This window comes from Camellia sinensis, chromosome 1 (genome assembly GCF_055761805.1).
Source record: "Camellia sinensis isolate YWXY chromosome 1, ASM5576180v1, whole genome shotgun sequence".
In the NCBI taxonomy this organism is placed as follows: Eukaryota; Viridiplantae; Streptophyta; class Magnoliopsida; order Ericales; family Theaceae; genus Camellia; species Camellia sinensis.
Window position 1 is genome coordinate 71,019,775 of NC_138961.1, and position 23,269 is coordinate 71,043,043.

Sequence of the window (23,269 nt, forward strand, 5' to 3'; positions counted from 1 at the left end):
ATGCCATTATGGTTCATACTACTGAGATCTGGTTGGAGATTTTCTCACACAAAAATCGTATGAGCTTTGCCTTTACATTCCTAAGTTAATGGTTTAGTAATAAGCTCCATAGTTGAAGTGGCCACTCTGATTCTGGCATGGGAGAAAGATTTTGGTTGGCACAAATCCCGTTCAATACTGAGAATAGAGCCCCATAGGCTACCAATCTTGGTGAGAGTGTTTCTGTTCCAAACATACAGGGGTATCCCACAGCACTTCAGCCACACACATCTTTCTTGGACAAAATGATTCCCAGACTTCCACTCTACCACAAATTGACTCAGATCTTTAAATCAATCCTTAAGATTGCCAATGTTTGATTTCAACTCATCCTGAGAATTAAACGTTAAGATTACGTCCCTTCCATCCCCTTTTCTGACCAAAATATGCTCCAGTCCTTTCTCCTTTAGGGCTTCACTAACACTGAGAATGGAGTATTCTATATTGAAACGTATTATGGCACTTCCATAAAGCCAATAGTTGCCCTCCTCAGTAACTTTTATGGAGGTGTTTGTGTTCACCCCTTGCAAGACGTCAACAAAGGATCTTTGGCCAAAAAATGAATCATGACCTCCGGGTTTGTTAGCTTCGAAAGATCTCCTGACGAACTTAGGTTTCATGACCTCTGGATGTTGCCTGTTGTGCTCCTCTCTGTTTCGTCTATCAAGAGTCGCAGTTTTGACTTCTAGAACTTTATCATCCACCAGAAGGTCGTTGGCTTTTTGAATGGCTATATCAGCTGCTACATGACAGTCAAACCTCACGAACCCGAATCTAGAATGTGACACTAATCTTCTTTTGGAAGGGATGAAGACGTCCTTAACAATGCCAAACTTTGAGAAGAACTTAAACAAAGATTTAGCATCCATTTTTTATGGTATATGATCCACAAAAACAGAGAAGAGTCCATGCGATGCTTCCATGCCTTTCCCTCTACCACCTTTCCACTGACTTACTATTGGAATCCATCCTCATTTTCTTTGTTCATCCATCCTCAAAGACATCACAATGTTAAATTGATTTTATAAATTGAAATATGCAGGTTTGGTAATAGCAGTTCCACTATGATGTCATTAGTATTTTAAACGTATTTCTCTTATTCAATATCAATCAAGGTGATTTAAACGATATTGGAAATATAATTTAGGGGTACTTATGTGTAGGTTCTAATAACCAGATTTATTGTCTAATAGGTCTTATGGAAAAAATTTGTCATAAAAAACGTCACTAATTATAAGTATTAGCGACAATTTATAAAAAATTATCATAAAAAAAGTCACTAGTTGTCAAGTTTTAGCGACATATATAAAAAAATTGTCACAAAAAAATTATTTTTAGTAACAATTTTACCAAGATTTATTTTCAATATGACTTGATGAGAATTAAGTCAAACTATTAGGACCTATTGGTAGTTTACCCTATAATTTAAAGGATTACAATGTTATGTGAAATAGATCTTTGTTTTTTTCTATTTTGGATGTTTACTAGGTCCAACGTTTCCCTTTAAATTTATCTTTTTCCGTATTTAGCAAAAGTTCAACATGATTGGTTGTTTCCTTTTTAAATTAATTAGAAGTTAAGACAATGATCAATAGTATTATCAAGACTTTCTCTCGTAAGAATTTGCCCTCTAATATTTGAATGCTGATGTTGGTTATGTCTAATTTCTATGTTTCAACACGTCACCTTTTCATCCATTTAATCTGTGGCCTTGCATATCAACAACATAACAAATACGAGATTTTATTATATGATATTGTAGTAATTTGCAACATATATATTGCTTCACTGCGTGATAATTTGCGATGCTTACATGTTGTTTAAGTAATAAATGACAAAGGATATGTAGTTGATCCAAGTGACCCAACATCCAAATATATAAGAAACATTGTACTGATCAGCTCATTTGTGACCCATTTCATGCTCCTTCTGTCTCATTCACTTCATGTTCTTTTTCTACAATTCTCTTCCAAAACCAGTGTTCCTTCCACACTCTATCAACTTGTTCAATTGGTACATTCTTAGTCTCCGGCAAAAATAGGTAGACAAATCCGGTCATCAACACCACCCAACCTCCAAAAAAGAAAATCCCAGATTTGAAATGGCAAAGCATGGCCAAAAAAGTCTGAGCAATGATGATAGTGAAAAGAAAGCTCACTGCCACATTAATACCTTGTCCAGCTGATCGTATCTCTAGTGGAAAAATTTCACTCGGAACTAACCATCCCAAAGGACCCCATGACCAACCATACCCAGCAACATATACACAAATCAAAGCCAATAGTGGAAAAGCATACGCTTTGCTCACCCCACCATAATCCCCTAGTTGAGTTTTCATGATACTTCCAATTATTATTTGCGAAGTTCACATTTGTATTCCCCCAACTGTAAACAAAACTCTTCGGCCAAATTTATCGACTATCAACATTGATATGAAGGTTGAGGTAGCATTCACAACCCTGATTACGACTGCAGACAAGAGTGAAACGCTTTCACCTAGACCTGTGGCTCGAAAAAGTATAGGTGCATAGAATTCAATGGCATTAATCCCTGTTGCTTGTTGAAAGAATGGTATGGCTATTGCCATGACAAGTTGAGGCCTATATTTTCTTTTTGTGATTTTCTTGAACGGGTGGGTGATGGTTTTGGCTATGGCGCTTGCATTTATGAGATCATCAAGTTCAGCTTCGACATCTTCAGTGCCTCGAATTTTTTGCAAGATCAATTTGGCCTTTTGATGATTGTCGGTGCACTGAATTACGCTGTTGGGTGTTTCTTGTAGGAAGAAAAGTACTCCCAAAGTTAGAACAATAGTTGGCATTGTTCCCATGGCAAGGGAGATTCTCCATCCCCAGTCACCATTGAGCTTTTCAGTGCCAAAGTTAATAAGATTTGCTAATAGAGCCCCCATGTTAAGGCTGAACTGGAAGCCATTGCTGATTGCTCCTCTATATTTGGGTGGAGCCATTTCTGAGAGATATAGTGGGGCGGACTAAAGAAAAGGCAAAGCATAAGTAAATATCAATAAATAAAGTTGTGTAGACTTAAAAAATATGATATCTAAGCAAGGTGAACGAATATGAGTACTTGCAATTGAGAGCATATATATTGTTGTTACTAGCAAGTTGAGAAATTGCCTGGTATTATTGGGTAATGTTTATACAAATAAAATTTATACATAAAACATTTTTACATGATAATGCATGTCATTTATATTTATTGAAAATGAAAAAGAAAAAGAAAAAGAAAAAGAAAAATTCACCACTATGACTCATAATTATAAGAATGCCCATAGTTATGGGTAATTTTTTTTAAAAAAATTACTCAACTCACAAACTTGAGTAAGTTTATAATTTTACTCATAAAAATATGACACACGACATTTTTGTGTGCATATTTTTCATAAAAAAATTGCTAAGAATTGTAATTAATCGGACTAAATTAAAACAAAGTCATAAATTCAGACTCAAAATTGAGTTAAATAAAATTATTTGGACTAAAATGACATAATGACCAAAGTACAAGAACTACTGTCATAATTTATCCTAAAATTATATATCTTCAAGTATAGGATAAGGTTATATAGATATTGCTCTCTTCAAACCGTATTTTAGTGGGAGTACCATACGTTGAGTAGTCATTTATTTACCTTCATTAGCATCCTAGGTTTTTCCTCTAGTATAATAATTTAAAAACTAAATTTTCATACGAAATATTTATCTAAAATAAAGTTGTAATCGCATTTTTCACTTTTTGTCTGAAAATTTTGTACAAATATTTTATTTATATATCATTACTCTTCCTCATTTGACAATTATATGTTTTCAGGATATTTATATTATACTGATGTATGTTTTATCTGCAAGCAACATTGCATTCATTAGGCCAAAATTTGAGCTCCAACTACAATAAATGGAGTGTTTTTTTTTTTTATCAGCAAAGAAAAGAAACTTTATTGATGAAACAGAAACCTATTACATCAATACAAGAAAAGAAGGATGAGTGCGAAACGCATTATAGCGGATCTAATCGAGTTGGTGAGGAGCCAACCACAACATCAAAAACAATACAAAATTCTGAACATTTTTCATGTTTTTATTTTTTTATTTTTTACGAATGATCTGTAAAACTTTGTTTGGTTTGAAATTTTCAAAAACAATTTTATGAATTTTCAATTCGTATTTTTGTATTTTTACTTATTTTTAAAAATATTTTAATCATTTTTTAATTTATTTTTAGAATCACTTAATTTTGATATACTTAAAAAATATAAATTTTTTATAATTTTCTTTTAAAAATTCATTGAATACAACAAAATACAAAAATGTAATGAATTTCGTATTTTTATATTTTTGTATTTGGTATTTTTTAAAAAAAAAAATTCACAAATATTATACTTTTTAAATGTATCTAGATTAGGTGTATTTACAAAATAAAAAACTAGCTTACAATATTAAAAAAACTTGCTAAAAATACAAAAATACAAAATTTAATTTTTTAAAAAAATGAATTAAACCAAAAGTGATTTCACTTTTTTTTTTTTTTTTATCAGCAAAGAAAACGAACTTTATTAATGAAGCAAAACGCTATTACATCAATAAATGAAAAAAGAGGATGAGTGCAAAATGACATCATAGCGAGCCAAATCAATCCGAACTAGGTTGGCACTAATAAAGCTGCCCAATCATATATAAGCACACCATCAAAAGTTGGTGAGGACCCAACCACTCACACCCAAAACAACCTCACCCAAGTAAGTGGCAACAAGACCTAACAAACCAAAATAGGACAGCAACAAAATTAACTCCCAATACAATAAAACAGGAGACCACAACAGCACATATCAGCAAACCACATCAGAGCATAACAACAAAATCAGCTCTAGACCATATCAGCTACCCACCAGAGAATGAACATCAGCAAAGCTCAAACCATATCAGCAGAGGATGAACATCAGTAGCAAACCCAGCATCAAACCAAAGGTGATTCCTTATTGTCTCCTTTTGATTTCATATGGTGAGTTACATTTTTGTAGTAGGAATTGCTAACAAAAGGGTGATGGTGGCATTTCATATTATTATCCCCTTTTGGTTTTACAGAAAGATCAGATGCCAATTCTTATATTTATAGTTTTTTAATTTATATTTATAAAATAAAAAATAGAAATAAAAACTCATCTGATGTCTATTTTTATTTTCAAAAAATCTGTAATTAATTTAAAAAATTTACCAAATTTTAGTAACGACCAAAAAAAATATATATTTTTACTTGTTCTAAAAATAAGTCTTTGTTGGACATTTGTTTAGGTGTATTTTTCGGTACCAACTTAGTTGAAATCGTCTTATCTTGTTATAATACATTTTGCATTCACCTTGTCTTTCTCTTTATCGATGTAATATTTTTTTATTTTATCTATTTTCATCAATACAGTTTTTCTTTGTCGACCACAAAACAAAACAAAAAAAAAAAAAAAACATTACCAATCATCTCTCGCAATCACCTTTGACGACCACACCGACAAAACACTATTTTCAGCTGTCATAGCCACCTTCAACCATCACTTTCAGTTGTTAACTACCTCTGATAAAACAAAAAAATTTAAATACACGTATAGCAAGTATATTTTTTCAGTTTCTTTTTTTATATTAAAAATAAACATAATTATATTTAAAATAAACAAAATAATATTAATAAACTATAAACATTATCAAACAGTAACTTTTCAGTTTTGACTTACTATTATTAAAGCTATGTATGCTAAGCATGGTCTAAAACTAACTGCATGGTAGAAGTGAAAATTAGAAGCCCATACACAAGATAGCAAGGGAAGTAATATATTTTGATCAGCAAAAGAAACTTTATTGATGAAAAAAGCAAGATTCATGCGAAAACTTACATAAACAAAGAAGGGAAGTGCAAAGAGTATCATAACTAACTTTATCAATCCCAACTAGGTTGGCACCGATAAGGAAGCGCAATCCTTTGCTAGCACTTAACCCAAGATTGGTGAGGAACCAATTAAAAGAACCAAAAAGAGAGGAAGGGAAAAAGCAACACAAGTAGGAAAACAACACAAACATGACTATGGGCCCTGATTTGATCAAGGCACATCCCAAATCAATTCAGATTCAGCTACTACCCCTCATAGCTACTGATTTGTGGCTTTGCACATCATCATATCAATGCACTCCAACAATTCAGACCAGCTTCCAAACTGCACACAACAGAGACAGCAACATCTGATTTGTCAAAGCAAATATCAGCCAACCACATCAGAGCAGAGAATGAAACCATATTAGCAGAGGATGAACTTCAGTAACAAACCCAGCAGCAAACAGCCAATCACAGCAGTGCAATAGCTCCAACTGCACTCCAACCATACAGCATTCAGAGCATAATAGACTGTTCTTCCTCCCACACAGATCAACCTACATCAACATTACCAATCCAGAAGCAGCATAACATCAAATCACCATAATCAAACTGAGGTCCAAACTCCATCTAACCAGAGCAGCAGCAGTACTAATACATCCAGAGCAGCAACAATACATCTAGAGCAGCAGCAGCAAAACTTCACCTATATTCACTCCATTCCTCACATTGCAAAATAGAACACAACAGCTCATCCTCAGTTAGCAGAAGCAAACTTGCTTTCTGAAGCCTTTTATGACACACATATCAGTCCAGCAGCGTTAGCAGAAGCAGACTTGCTTTCTGAAGCCTTTTATGACACACATATCAGACCAGCTTCCAGCATCATTAGCAATCCACTCCCCTCTTAAAATCTGCACAGCAGACCAGCAACCAACCAGCAAACACCAATCTCAAACCTGCACTCCTAGACATCAGCCTCAATCCTTCAGTCCTAGACAGCAAACACATAATTAGCATACAGAAGCAGGCACACCAGTAGCCCCACTGATTCAACTCCACAGCAGTCACAGATCAGCATATAGCATCAGACATTAGCACAACTCTGCATTTGGATGAGAATCTCCTTTGATTACTGGATTCAATCTTGCTTATCAGGCCAACCATAAGAACAACAAACACCAGCATCACTACCAGATACACCTCACATAAATTCCTTTTCACCTTGTGCTTAGAGATAATTTCTCACCTGCTACAATTTATAAATAACATCTGTAATAGAAAATGAACATTTTGGGTCACAAGAATTCCACCAAGAAGCTACCCTAACTTTGATAAGTTCACATAGTTTCACCAGGTTAGGCTGTATACCAGAAAACAGGTAGTCATTCATACATTTCCAAATTGACCATATCACAGCTGCTGGGATTGTTCTCCAAACTTGACTTTCCTTTTTTCTAAACTTCCAGCTCATCCACCATTGTAGCAACCCTTTGACAAACCCTGGAACTACCCATGATAGCCCCCACCACTGCATTATATTCGACCAGATTTTCCAAATAACAGGACAGAAAAGAATAATATGGTTCATAGATTCCACTTCTTCTTTACAAAAGATACAAGATGAGTCAACATTATCCCTCAACACTCCAATTCTATTCAGGAACTCAGCTGTCTTTAACCTGCCTTTCCATGCTAACCACATGATAAACTTGGATTTAGGTGGAGCGAAAGTATTCCAAATTAGCCCTGTGGAGGTGGATTTTATACCATTTGCCAATTAACACCATTTATAGACAGTATTCACCTTGAAAATCCCATCTGGGCCTGCCTTCCATCTCATGGAATCACTTTGTTCCATATGCAAACAAGGACCATCACCCAACAGAGCAATAAGTCTAGAATTTCCTTCCTCTTCCCAAGCATGTAAAGATCTTCTAAACCTAAAACTTCATTCATTAGACAGATCTTTCCTTGATAACAGATTGCTCAATGAGATCTCTTTCTCTTCACTCAATTGGTACAATCTAGGGAATTGAGATCTGAGACTAACTTCCCCCATCCATATATCATCCCAGAATCTTATTCTCCGACCATTACCAATTAAAATAACCGTATTCTCCCTAAAGAAATTATACAGATCAGAATTGCTGACTGATACACTCACTATGCCCTTCCGGATTTTAGATATATGGCCTGAATCTGTAACCAAAGGCAACCACTACCCACCAACAGATCCATATATGCTGCAAACAACTTCTTTCCACAATGCACCCTCCTCCAAAGCATACATCCACCACCATTTTAATAGCAAACACTGATTTGCCAAACTTAAATCTGTGATTCCCAAACCCCCTTGGTTCTTGTTCTTCAAAACTTATTTCCATCTTACCAAGTGCACTTTTCTCCTGAGTTCTGTATCCCCCCACAGGAATGCTGCTTGCAATCTATTGATATCCTTAGCTACACTTTCTGGTATCTTAAATAAGGACATGTAATAAGTGGGCAATTTGGACAGCACTGATTTTATGAGAACCAATCTTCCTGCAAATGACAACAGTCTTCTTTTCCATCCTGCCAATTTCAGCTTGACCTTGTCAATAATTGGTTGCCAAGTTTGTCTTCGACTAGGATTGGCTCCCAGTGGCAGCCCTAAGTACTTCAAAGGAAGTTTTTTATCCAAACAATTAAGCTTAGCTACAAACTCCTTTACCAACTCATCATCCACACCCACTCCACAAACTACACTTTTATGGAAGTTTATTCTCAACCCAGATACTATTTCAAAACATCTTAATACTCTTTTCATGGCCTCAATTTCTGCCCAATCAGCTTCACATAAAAATAAAGTATCATCCGCAAACTGAAGATGGGAAACATTAACTCTCCTAGAACCCACCTAGTATCATCCGCAAGGGAAATAATATATATCAGAAATGCTCTGCACCATACCCTGAAATACATATACCTGGTTTGAAAAACCAATGCCAACTCCGAGCATGACGCGACCCAATATTAGAATAAACACATTAGAAGCTGAACTGGCAAGGGCTGCACCAGCAAGATATGCAGCTCCTCCGACAAGCATTGATAGCCTGCGTCCAAAGGTTCTGGTGACCGGAGAGGCGACGAAGGATGCAATGAGACTGGCCACATATAGGGAGGATATGAATAAGGTCAACAATTGGTTGTTAAATTTGCAGTAGTTGCTAACCGTGGTATCCTCTTTCATCTTAGTATACACATCCGGGAAGAATTTCTTCAAAAGTGCATCCATGGAGGACACACCACCTTTCCATTCACTGGCATATGTTAATAAAAGTGATTCAATCTTTTTCTCATTTAAAAAAAAAAAATAAAATAAAAGTATTTTTTTAAGGTGAAAATCGTATCATGTTGGTTGTGCTCTTGTTAGAATTCACTAAACACTAATCCTGCTAGTTTAATTTTTTATTTTATTTTATTGGGTAGTATCATTTTGTGTTTTTGTCATGTCAAAAATTGTCACCCCTATTTAAGAATTTTAAAGGTATGAAAACATAAATGCTTTTTTTTTTCTTCCTAAAATTAAATTTTATGAAATTAATCATAAATATTTAATGTTAGGAGAATTTATTAGAGAATCTTCTTTCAAACACTTTTTTTTTTTTTTTTTGATCAGCGAAGAAAAGGGATTTTATTGATAAATTAGAAGACAATTACATCAAAAAAGAAAAAAGAATGATGAGTGCAAAAAGTATCATAGCGAATCAAATCAATCCCAACTAGGTTGGTACCAATAAGATCGCCCAATCATATGCTAGCACACTATCAAGAGTTGGTGAGAAGCCAACCACAAACACCAGAGCCAACCTCACCCAAGCAGAAATTAACCAAAACTACACCAAAAAATGCAACCCAAAACTAACAAATAGAAACAAAAACAATACACTCAATAGAGGAAAACAGCTGTAGAGCCCACATAGGACACCAGCAATCCATAGCAGCAGAACCCACACAGAACACCAGCAATCCATAGCATCAGCAGCCATCGCAGAACACTGTAGCAGGTAGCTCACAATCCAACCTCTAGCAGTTTAAGGTTGTTGTGCTTGCATGCATATGTTAATTCCTTGATTAATAATAAAATAGGCCTCTCTGAAACAGTCAGCATGTACTTATTTGAAAGTTTTTCATTCCTATTAGCTGACAAATGCTTCAAACCCTTTTGATATTGGCTTTCTAACTCATCATCCTCCTTCCTTGTCTCAACTGTCAACACCATTGTAGGAGGCACATCTTCTCCCTCACTATATATACCTGTTAAACATCAAGAAGTAGGACATAATCCATAGGAGCAGCAGTCTCCAATTTGGAGAGCAAAACATGAGAGCAAAACACAAAACAACCACAATCAAGAGATCAAAGCAGAAAACAAAGACAACTGCAGCATGTTAAGAGCAAATCAGGCTTTAATCCTATCAAGATCACTCCTTTCACCCAGACCAGCAGCACAGATCAGTAGCACTCCTTTTCACCCAGACTGTTGTTCAACCTCTCACACAGATCAACCTACACACAACAATACAAATTCAGTGGCAGCATAACTTCAAGACTCAGCAGCTTGAGTAAGCCACCCTGAAATCAGAATACAGCTTCTATTACTGCATCAATCTGACATCTGGAGTACTCCAGGATCCCAAATACACGGGAGACCTCCTGAACCTGAGCATACAGTCCAGCATCAGCTAGCAGTAGTAGCAGCAGGCCAATGACTCTCTGCAACAACACACCAGGGACCACACCATTTACCCTTTTACCATTAACTCCACCCAACAACACTTCCAATTAACAAACCAACAACCTTTAAAATCTCAACATATGAGCATTAGTTACAAAAGTAAACCAGATTGAACAACAGATTAGATTAGCAAACAGAGAAACTCCCCCAGAAGTTCAACCTCACTCTGCCAACGAGAACAGCCCCAACAGCAGCAGCCTTACACCACACAATTCAGACCTATATACATAATCTAACCTGCTACAAATGATACACAATATCACTTACAGAGTAGAGAAAAGAGGGGTTAGAATTTCTAATCCAAAATGCAACCCTGAGCTTAATAGACTCACACAACCCTTCAAAGTCCACCGGGGAGCCCTTGCAAATACTTTCATTCCTATGTTTCCAAATAGACCATAGCACCGCCAATGGTATGACTTTCCAGATGGCCAACTCCTTTTTTTTTAAGTTTAAATCCAGCTCACCACTGTAGCATACTAGGCACTAATCCAGGCATTGCTCAAGAGACACCCCACCACCTGATAATATTGGACCAGATCCTCCAAATGAAGGGGCATAACAGCAACACATGGTTTACATCTTCCAATTTAGACCTGCAGAAAATACAATTTACATTTGAAACATCATTAAGGACACCAATTCTTTGAAGATAACTAGCTGTCTTGATCATCTCCTTCTATGCTAACCACCCAAAAAACTGTACCTTAGGTGGAGCCACATTCTTCCATATGAGCCTAGCTAAGTTGTTAGCAGATTCAGCAGATGATGTACTCCACTTATAAGCAAAAGCAACACTAAACACACTAGAATTATCTGCATTCCATTTTAATCTGTCCACCATTCCTTCCCTAAGAGCAAGTGCATCAAGAAGCATTCCTTTCAGTCTCCTCAGTTCCTCTAATTCCCACTAAAACAAAGGTCGCCTGAAAAGTAGTTCCCACTCTTCACACCCATTTCTCCTACTACTGACCACATGCACTGATTCAGCTTTGTCTAGGGACACAGAGTATAATCTTGGAAATTCATCTTTTAGACATACATTGCCAATCCAATTGTGAAGCCAAAACTTTGTTTTCCTCCCATCTCCAACAATAAAGGATATGTTATTTTTGAAAAATCCCACCAATTGAGGACAAGAGCCTACAATCCCCAATATATCTCTCCAGATCATATATACTTTTGTTCCTTCAATAGGTGATGGCCACCAACCCCTTCCATTCTCTCTATATTTGCTGCAAATCACTTGTTTCTAGAGAGTATTATTTTCAATTCCAAATCTCCACCACCACTTCAAAAGAAGACAATCATTCAGTTGTCTCACTTTCCTTATTCCTAATCCCCCATTACTTGTACTTTGTGTTATTTCCCCACATTTAACTAGATGAACTTTTCTTCTTAGTGCATCACCACCCCATAAAAATCTGGACTGAATTTTATCAATCTCTTTGGCAACCCCTTCAGGCATCTTGAACAAAGATAGGTAATAGATAGGTAAGGATGTTAACACAGACTTTATCATTGTCATCCTACCAGCAAAAGATAAGAATCTCCTTTTCCAAGAAGCAACTTCTGTTTGATTTTATCAATTATTGGTTTCCAAGTCCTTCTCTTCCTTGGATTATCTCCCAAGAGCATACCCAAATATTTTCATGGCAAACTTTGATGTAAGCAGTTCAAAATGGCAGCAAAATCTTTGGTTAGCTCATCATTAATCCCAATCCGACAAACCACACTCTTATGGTAATTGATCCTCAGCCCAGACAATAATTCAAAGCATCTCAAGATCCTTTTAATAGTAGAAGATACCTCATCCCTTTTTGCTTCACAAAATAATATTGTGTCATTCGCAAATTGCAAATGTGATAACCCGAATATAAAAATTAAGTAAATAATTAAATAATAATATTACAATCTCAAATATTTTGGTGGTGAATTCTAAGGTGCAAATTAAATATTATTGGAGGATCCTTTAATTAATTTTTAAACCTAAAATAAATTTATGGTGAAAGTCATTGATTTAGAAGTAAGATTTATTATTAAAAAAAAAAAAATAGAGAAGAGGGTGTGACTTGAACTCTAAACCACAAAATTAATAAGTTAGACTCTTACTATTTGAATTGCATGTAACTTATGTATGTGTTTTGTATATTTATCTATCTATTTGACCTAAGTGTGCCCACCACTAGTATAAAATAAAATAAACACAAACCCTAACTCTTGTTATAATTGTTTTCCACAACACTAGCAGCCCTAGCAGCCGTGGGTTTATGAAGAAAAGAGAGGGGTTTTTCAATCATCAAGATTATTGTTGTAACCAAGAAGGAGAGCTTTGGGTGTGTTGTGCTGTGTGGCTTCCTAGGTTTTCTTCTCTTCTTTCTTTGTTCTTTATCCTAATAATATTGTTATTTAATTCATTGATGGAGAGATTGTAGGTGTATGTATTTTGTGTATATATATATGCTGTTAAGAAATCTAAGGAGTTAAATTCATGTATAAAGAATCGGTGTGAATCTTAGTCCAAAAATTCTGCACATAATCGCTAACTTTAAAAATCAAGAAACCATATCAAACGGATGAATTTTAATCTGAAATTTTTACAGTAGATCAATTACACATTGAATTGCATATCTGAATTTTTTCATAATTTTTGGGAGTCGAAATCCATATAAATTGAGGTATTCAAATCTGTCCAGGAAACCAGTCCGAAACAGTAAATTCGGGATTGTTGTTCTCTTTGGGTATAAATCCAAAAATTATCAAATTAGTGTCATTAGAACCGGTTACGAGACTAGTTTCGTATGTTTTTGGCCTTGCATTGATTGCTCGTGTATATTAAGAGAACCGTCAATTTCTTTAAAGTGCTGCAGAAAACAACCTGTTTGGATATAATAAATTGTAGAAAATTATTTTGATAAGCAAATCAAGTGAAACCAATTGGGTTTGAAACTTAGGATATATTAGATCATATCTGGAGGTTATTGGAATTTTTCGAATAGCGTGGAGTGAGTTTTGTAATTTTCAAAGTTAGCGAATAGATTGGGAAAACTTGTTTAAAACACTGTTTCATCTTAAAGTTATTTTTAGTTAAGTTTCGATCGGAATCTATGTCTTGGGTGATTTTAGACCTTGAAGAATATGAACTTAGGTAATATTTAAGAGCAACGGTGAGTTGGGTTGAGCCGTGTTAGTGCGCTTTAGTTTGAGGTTACTTAGTTCCTATTTTTTTTTAGTATTTTTAAATTAGTTGTGACGCGTAGTTTTTATACTTGGTTCAGGCCACTAGTTGGACTTTTACACTCTATTCGAGGATTATATTATTGCATTTCAGGTGAGTAGTTTCATGCTACATATTTTTATAAATGTTCCCCTACCCTGAACTGTTGGAAAAATTAAATTGTTGTTTCATGATTAAACTGTTTTGATAAATTATTATATTATCAATTGAATCAAATTATTTTTGAAACATGTGTGAACTTGGCATACTGTAAACTATTTGTTTTGGTCTCATGTTTATAATGATGAACTACCATGTTTTGCGAAACTGATGTGTATTGATTATTGGGACCATGTGTGTATTTAGTCCAGGGAAATTATTCCACTGTGTGTGGTGACTCTGGCCACTAGGGAACAGATCCGGGTTGGGCCGTGATGACTCTAGTGCTCAACGATTGTAAGGAACAGACCTTTAAAAACAACTAGGTGACCTTCAATCGGATCGTCTTTGAGAAAAGGCCCAGGTGCCACCCTGAGGATGACTCTTAGTTCGGTATTGGATCCAACGGGGCTTATAGCCTGAGAAATGTGTGGCAGATTATTTGTTTTTATTGGTACCTAGAAAATTATTGGTGTTCATGTTATAATATCTTTTAAGTGAAAAATGTCGTTTATCATGTTCTTGCGAGACATGAGTATTTTAAGTGTTGAATTGTGGAACCTTCTTTTTGAAACAGATTGTATTTACTAAACTGTATGCTAATCTAGTTTCTGTGATATACATCTTATTTTGGAATTGAACCCTGTTTTCAAAACTGTATTTACTATCCATGTTGCTACTCACTGAGCTATCAGCTGACTTAGTTGTTTACCATTTCCAGGTGTTAGAAGGACTTAGAGTGGACTCATGGCGTAGCGGGGACTCAATTGCATGGACCTCTAGGGCATTCCTTTAGTTTAGAGTGTTATGTCAAGTTTGTGCATATTTATATTTATTCTTATCGAAGTTCATTTAGGATTATTTTTGATATGTAGGTTGTTTATATCCCATAAGTTTGGATGGCTTTTGATTACGGTTGATTTTGCCGTTTATAATTGTGGCATATCTGGATTGAGTTTTGGTTATTTATTATTGGACTATTGTTCAGTTGTTCAATGTGATTGGATTCGTGTTTAGGCTTACGTGTGCCTTGGGTTAAGTCCTTGTGGGCCACGGCCGGTTATGCCCGGATTTGGGGTGTGACAGCAAATGAGTAATGTTTACCTCATGTGAACCAACTACCGCCCCTTCAATCAAACCCATCTGCCTAGCTCTGGTCAACAAGATGTTTAAGCCCTCAGCCATAATGTTAAATAGAAAAGGTGATAATGGATCACCCTATCTAAGCCCTCTCTGTGGATTGAATTCAGAAGTTGGGGATCCATTCACCAAAATGGATATTTTAGCTGATGAGACACATTCTTTCATCCAATTAATCCATTTGGAACCAAAACCAAAACTTGAGAGTATAGAGAAGAGAAACTCCCAATTCACAAAATCATATGCTTTCTCAAAATCAAGCTTTAACACAATACCCTTTTTTTTATTCTTATTCCAACCATCAACAATTTCATTAGCAATCAATACTCCATCCAAAATACTTCTTCTCCTTATAAAACCTGATTGAGAACTGCTCCTACCCTTCTCCATGCATTCCCACTCCATCTATTTTTCCTATATATCCACAACTGCTCCTACCCTTCCCCCACTCATTGCCACCTCTCTCATTCCTTCCCAAGTCCACAACGACGGCCACCGTCCAGCATCATTGACAAAAAATGATTAAATTGTCTAAATTGTCTTATTTCGTTAATTAGAAATAATAGATAGTTAAAATTAATACTACTGTAAATCAAACTCACAAATGTCATAACTTACATATGGTACACACTCTTTAGCATTACCCCCACAAAGTTAATACAAGTCACATATTTAATAGAGAATTATGAATTTTCATATTATTTTTGGTAAACAGTGCTATGATATGTTTACATTTCCTATATAACCCTCTAGTTTAATTGAAAAAATATATTTTTAAAATATATAGGATTCTTAACTTTTTAGTTATTTTAATTAAACTGATGTGATTACATAAGAAATGTAAATGGCCCTGTCTAACAAAAATAATTGTAAAATATATAATTAATTATCCATTAAATATGTGACTTGTATTAACTTTGTGGGGTTAATGCTAAAGGGTGTGTATCATATGCAAGTTACACGATATTTGTGGGTTTAATTATCATAAATGTTATAACTCAATACTATGAGAGTTATAACTTAAAATAATAATAAAATAAAAAAAATTAATAACCAAACATCATATAAGATATAAACAAAGAGATATTGGATCACAATTAAAATAATATCATAACTAATATTACAATAAGTCCTAACTAAAACTACAATAGGTCATAATTAAAGATTGTAAAATTAATTTATTTATATAGTATATATATTAATAATCAGGCCGAATATTCTCAAACAGAAACAATTTAATAAACAAGTCTAAAAATTCATTATGATTGCATATTATGAAATAAAAAGCCAATCTCATACTTTTAATAAAGCATTTAATAAATAAGTCTAAAAACTCCCTAAAAAAAAAAAGAGAAGGTCTAAAAATTCATTATGACTGGATATCATGAAATAAAAAACTAATCTCAAACTTTTAATAAAGCAGTTAATAGGTCTTGTTTGGAAAGTGATTAAGGTCTCATTCGGCAAGTGTCTTTTTTAGTTAAAAAATTAAAAAATCATTAAAAAAATTAAAAAGTCAACAATTTATACTAAAAAATCAAAGATTTCCTTTTCTTTCTACTTTTTACACATCTTTTCATAAAAAATTAAAAAGTCATCCCAAATATGCTAGTTTTTTTTACATCATATTTTAGCCAAAAATGTAAAAAGTTACTAAAAAAGTCTGTTCTCAAACGAGGCCTAAATTTATTAAAAAGTCAAAATATTATTATAAAAAAAATCAATCTATTCTCTTTATATATATATATATATATATATTTTCATCAACATAAAAAAAATACTAAAAAAATCAATTTCCTAAACATTTAAAAAAAAAAAAAACCAATCCCAAATTCTTAATAAAGTGAGTTGGGTTGGGTGAGCAATTTTACTGCCTTTGATCAGATCGGGGAGGAGATCAATCAAGATGTGTGCAAATTGATCTGGACACCTCTTACCATTGAACTAAAAAGAAAAAAAAATGTCTAGAAAATTAATGTGTAATTCAAATTCAATGTATGTATTATAATGAGACTCACTTTTAAAATGAATCTTAACTATACAATTAGTATGAGACATTAGGATTTGGCCTAATAATTTAGTAGTCACACATTTGGATGTGGTGAGGGAGACGTCAAGAGTTCGAATTGATGGAGTAGCAGCAAATGCCTTTAGTTGTAAACTAATTATACTAACATATTAATGCTATCTTCGTAAAAAATAAAAAATAAAAACCTATACAACTAGTTTTCTAAGTATATTTCTACATAGGATTGAAAATGAGCCGAATTGAACTAAGTAGTAGGTTGTTCAAGTTTCGTTTGAAAAAGCCAAGGCCCTTGTGGCAAGTTGGCACCTTAGGATGAAGTGAGGAACTGTCAGAGGTTCGAGCGAGTGGATTAGCGGCGGCCCTTTTAAGTGATACACTTTTATATACTAACTTTTCAAACAAACTAAGAAATCTAACTTTCTCGAATATTGGTAAATAGAAAATAAAAAAGAAAAGTTTAGTTTGAAAAATTTAACAAGTTTTAAAATGTATTTAAATTTGGTTTGTTCATATAATAAGCCAATCTTGAACAAGTTGTTACCAAGCCAAACTCGAATCAAAGTTAAATAGTTTAATTTTTTATAGTGCACAAAAGCTTATCAAGTGGACTAGGAGGTTGTTCAAGTATTGTACGCTTGATTTGACTTTAAAAAATTGGTTTTAGATAAATTTACATTTGTTTTTATTAATTTTTTTGGTTATTTTGATCAAATTTTTTTTTGTATTTTTTTAGATTTAATTAAGATGTATCTAAAAAGTAAAATAAATTAACTAAAAAAATTAAAAAATCACTAAAAAAATTAAAAATTTAAACAAAAATCTGCAAATTTTTATTGAATTTTAGTAATTATTTTTATATTTGAACTAAACTTTTTATTATTATTATTTAGATGTATCTGTCTATATATAGAGTAATGCTACGTTGCTCGAAAATGGTCCCCCCGAATCCCCCTAAAGGCAAAAACGATCGTTTTTGCCTCTTTTTTTTTTTTTTTTTGAATCAGAAACGAAGAAGAAGAAGAAGAAGAAGAGAAGGGAGAAGAAGAAGAAGAAGAGAAGGGAGAACTGGACAGGAAGGGGCAAAAACTAGGGGCGGAGGCTGAGCTGCTGCGACGATCGGCGATTGGCCGACGATCGGCCGAGCTGCTGCGACGGCCGAGCTTCTCTCCCTCTCTCTCTCTCTGTTTCCCTCTCTTCTCTCCTCTCTCTTTCTCCCTCTCTCTCTCTTGCCTTCACCCTCTTTTCCTCCTCTTTTCCCTGTGTTTCCATTTTCGGGGAATTCGAGGGGAGCTCATTCGAGCTCCCAAGCTTTATTCCGAGAGAGAGAGAGAGAGAGAGAGAGAGAGAGAGAGAGAGAGAGTACGATGTTGGCTGCCCTGACATGATGATGCGGGTAAACCAAGCTCATAGACGAAAAATGCAATTGCCAAAAATGTCATTCTATGTAATGCCACCAACATAGTCTTAAAACATGCTCCTTACGTAGTCTTAAAATATGCTCCTTGTGTCTTAAAATAGTAATTTCTTATTTTATTTTTTATTATCTGAAAATATTAATCTTTTTTTAAAAAATAAGAATTGAAATAATATGAAAATTTTATTTTGTTATTCTATTAAATTTATTAACAACATAAAAAATACAATTATAACAATTGATATTCTCTAAAAAATATATTATCAAAAACTAATTTTAGAAACAGCAATGCTAGAGGGCCACAAAATCAGTGGCTCAAATGGCTCAAAATTGCCAAAACGACGTCGTGTCGTTTTGGCAATTTTGAGCCATTTGAGCCACTGATTTTGTGGCCCTCAAACATTCTCTTTGAGCAATGCTACATGCACTACTAACTAGTGTACCAACACTAGTTATGACTTTACTATTAACCCCACTCATTATACCAATTACAAATACCAAAAACGTATTAAATTATGCCAGATCATCAATTGATACACTAATTGATACATATAGCATTACTCCTCCTCTTCACACCAAATAGTACTGGGTGTTTGACAAAGGTTTTTTTTTGACTTTTTGGGCTAAAATCCACAAAATGAGCTAAAATAGTCAATAAGACAAGATGCCACATCAAACTATAATTATTTTACTTTTTTCTCTTATAAACATCACATTCAATTATAAAAAAAAAAAAAAATCCAACTATCTTTTCAAACACAAAAATTTAGCCTATTAAAATAGTCAAAATTTAAAATAATCTACTAAAATAACAAATTTCAAACACCGCTATATATTAGCATTTATTGCATAGAATAATTCTATCTAACTGCCGCACCCAAAGGATATATTTGACGGGGCAAATATTATGGATACACTTATGTATCTTATAATTAAATCCAAAAAAAAAAAAAGATATAATTTTATATTTTTAGTTATAATTGAAATAAAAAATATATAACCAAACATTACATGAGGTATAATCAAACATATCAAAATAATATCATAATTATAAAAAAAAATTTACATAATTAAGAGTGCATATGATAAGAGATATGTATTGTGAAATTCTCCGAAACTAAAATGTCTAATTTAATGTAAGGAAACCTTATGGTGGGCACCATATCACAAATTGACATAATTTTATCACAAAATTTTGTAACATCAATTATAAAATGTGTAATATTGCTACAAATTAGTGTAATAAAATATCTAAAATTTTGTAATTCATGTTACAAAAGTTTATGACTTGATTACGATATTTTTTATTACCCCAATTTGTCAAGAGATTATTTTTAGTTGATGTTAAAATTTTTTATAATAAATATGTGTCTATTTTGGGCCCATTCAAGTGATTTGAATTGACTCCAAAAAGACTACTTATGAAAATAAATAAATAAATAAATAAAATCAAATTAATCAAATATTTATAATTACATATTTGGATCGTTCAATTTTCTCTTTTGTTGTTGTTGATGTTGTTCGTCCCAGTGAATGGATCGAGCAGGTCCAAGCTCCTCAAGCCTGCGTCTAAATGATCAAGCCCACCGGATAACCTGCAGGCAAGTTCAACGGGGAACGGGGTAGTCCCCCAGTGAACTCTCCGACGAGCAAGTTAGGAAGAGAATTAATGTGTAGAGGGAGAGGTTAGGGATAGAAAAGTTTAACCTTTTTCTTGTCTACAACGTTCGCTTATATCCTTTGGTAATCATTTCGCTGTCCCTTCTGACCTGCTCTCCTTGCCGAAAGCCTATGCTGTAGCTTACCTTGCTCAGGGTAAGGAGGTCCTGTTCCGGCGGAGAGGTGTTATCGTAATAAATGTTGTGATGGGCTGCATTAATGGTGATGTGCAGTGGCAATAACTTTGCAGATCTTTGTCTGCTGATGTGGTTCGTCATTCTCTCGCCGTGTGTCTAAATGTCATTGGCTCTTTATGCCATGTTGGACTCCAGCTGTCCTGGACCTCGTCAGCTGAGTTATGCACTGGGCTTCAAGTGATGGGCCATAGGTGATTCATGGACTTTATGGACTTATACATGTCAGTTGTGTTAGATATAATTTAGGGGCCATTCAAATTAGATAACACAAACTGGGCAGCTTTTAAAACCATGATGTAAGAGAACATCTCTAATTAAGTGATTCTCTAATATTTTAATCACTTGAATGAGTTAGTTATTATGACCAATTTTTTTTTAAGTCTAACTATATTTGAAAAGTATTTAAAAGCTCTTTAAATAGTTTGTGTGTATAAATAAGTAAATAAAAAATAACACTGAAATACATATATTAAAAAAATAAGAAAAATAAAGAAAATACATCTTTTATATTTTAACTCGTAAAAAATGAAAAGTGTGATTGAAACTACTCTGAGACAAGAAAACGAAAATGAATGAATTACCTGAAATTTCAATGTCATAGCCAAAGAGAGCTCCTCCCATGGAAGCCACCATACAAGATAAAACTACGTATGAAGTCATCCTCCCATCGTATTTCCCACTTTTGCTCCTTGTTTCTGTTTTCTTTGCCATGCCTACCTTCTACCTAACAAGCTCACTCACAAAGGAGTGTCACAGATACATACATACATACATATATATATATAGATATATACAGAGATAGGGAGAGAGAGAGAGAGAGAGAGAGGGTTTCAATATGTAGATGAGGGAAGAATGAGAGCAGTACAACTTGACTGCCACTTATTGAGAAAATTACATCCTAGTCGGACAAAAAAAAAAAATTTACACCACCATAAAAGGGTGCAAGATCTTTGATTTTTTTTTTTTATCGGGTGAGATTTTACATAAATAAGGAAGAAAAAAAAAAAGGGGAACAAAACATAACATTGGTGAGACACCAACACCAGCTTAAACCAACACTTGTTGCCACCCAAAGACTAGCTCTACAAAAACTTATAACCTACCAGAGCACTCAGACTTTAATTCCTCCACACTTACCACACTAATGCCACTTTACACAATCTTGCTTCCAAAAAAACAGTAGAGCTTTACGCAAGGTCTTTCATTTGCACCCCACATATTTTTTATTTTTTATTTTTGTAATTTTAATTCATATATCCCACTATATTGAAATTCCGCCTAATTTATTTGGTTTATTGTCAATGCCAATGGAGGTAGATTTTGTCAGTATTGATCCACTTTTTTATATTTTAATTATTGTATTATTTTAATCCTTATAATTTTAATTGACTCCATTGTAACATCAAATTTTTATTTTGCCAAGACTAAAAAAAACCCTAATAATGATCAATCCATATCATCAGTTTCATCTCTTAAATGTCAATTAGATATGTTATATTTACATAAGCACCAATGGTTCGTTTGGGATGTGGGTTAATTTTTTGACTTTTTAACTTTTTGACTATTTTAGCTTATGACTAAAAAATCTTATTTGGGATAAGATTTTTGACTTTTTTTACTTTTCTGAGAGAAAAAATGAAATGATTATAATTTGGAGATAGCATTTTGTCTTATTAGGTTAAAAAACATATTTTGTCTTTTTGTAACTATTTTAACAAAAAAAATCTCATTTTAACTCATGTTAAACCAAGGCTAATGTGAAATAACATAATTATTGTCTCTCTACCTAATAATTCACCTCACTCTCTCGGTGTGTATTATTCAATGGGTTAGGTGACTTTCAAGTTTACAGGGTTTATCATAAGTCTCATTTTAACTCATGTTAAACCAAGGCTAATGTGAAATAACATAATTATTGTCTCTCTACCTAATAATTCACCTCACTCTCTCGGTGTGTATTATTCAATGGGTTAGGTGACTTTCAAGTTTACAGGGTTTATCATAAGTCTCATTTTGATTATTTAAAATATTTAATTTCTTAAAAATCTCCATTAATATCATTCATGAAAAAATTATAATGATTAATAATCTTAATTTTTTCATTTTATCATATTTATCTCTAAAAAAAATGATAATTTATTTTTAAAAACATACTTCTCGTCTATTTTTTTTTCAAATAAATACAAAAATAAAAAATATTATAAATCAATTTAATTTTTTTCATGAAAAATATACATTAGAATTTTGCAAAATAAACCGTTCAAATCATCAAAACGGAAAATATGCAGTCAAGTCGTCTCAAGTTTATATTTAAATATATAATGAGTATTTAAATGTAAATGATGTTTAGATATAAAAATAATATATATATATATATATAACATGCATTTTAATGTACAAAATACTAATATGATCATTTTTCACGGATTGAACTGGGGGTGTAAATTGGACCTGGTTCAGCTCGGTCTGGCCCACTCGAACCCAGGCTCAAGCCGACACATGTTGGGCCGCCTGGGCTCCGACTAAAATTCAGGCCGGGTTGGCCTACGAGTTAGAAAATTAGACTCAGGCTCTGGGGGTATTTGGGCCTTGGGCAAGCCGGCTGATCAGGCCATGGGCTGGGCCAGGGAGCGTGAGCTTGGCCCTGGGCAGGCCTGAATATTTTTTTAAAATTGTTTTTCTATTTTTTCCACTAAAAATGACATTAGTTCATGGGTGGGCTGGGACTCGGGTCGGGTTTTGAGTGAGCTTTGAACGGGCCCAC

At 33.8% G+C, this 23,269-nt stretch overlaps 1 pseudogene; it reads right to left on the reverse strand.

Moving 5' to 3' along the window:
• Positions 1-1,957: 1,957 nt before the first annotated feature.
• Positions 1,958-21,216, reverse strand: LOC145801421 (hexose carrier protein HEX6-like; annotated as a pseudogene).
• Between the last annotated feature and the right edge of the window lie 2,053 nt (positions 21,217-23,269).